Source organism: Theobroma umbraticum, unplaced genomic scaffold (assembly GCF_002168275.2).
Source record: "Theobroma umbraticum cultivar Fairchild unplaced genomic scaffold, ASM216827v3 scaffold_81.0, whole genome shotgun sequence".
Taxonomy (NCBI): domain Eukaryota; kingdom Viridiplantae; phylum Streptophyta; class Magnoliopsida; order Malvales; family Malvaceae; genus Theobroma; species Theobroma umbraticum.
In genome coordinates this window covers 2,971,430-2,971,809 of record NW_018397268.1, presented here as the reverse complement: position 1 = coordinate 2,971,809, position 380 = coordinate 2,971,430, and positions in this window count along the sequence as shown.

The following is a 380-nucleotide window of genomic DNA, read 5'->3' as shown; positions in this document are numbered from 1 at the left end:
AAGGAAAGCTTCATGAGTACATTCCAATAGTCCATGTTTACTGTTGAGATCAGATAACCATTATGTGACATGTGGTGCTACGCTTTACCTGCATGTGATCAAAAGAGTTATAATAAAGAACAAAAAGGACTTCAGAATTCATTATAAAGAAAGAAAAAAAGACTTAAAATTCCGGGTAAAAATCAACGAGCTTTTCTGACTATTCATGTTGAGTTACCCAATTATTGATAAGACAGGCAATTATGTAGATGTGCCTGCCTTAGTACAAACAAAGTCACCCAATAGAAAATGCATGTAATCATGCCCTTCAAAATTTTCTTTTGGAGACATGAAATCATTTGAAGAGCAAAAGATAATTCTCCCAAACCAATTCATACCTA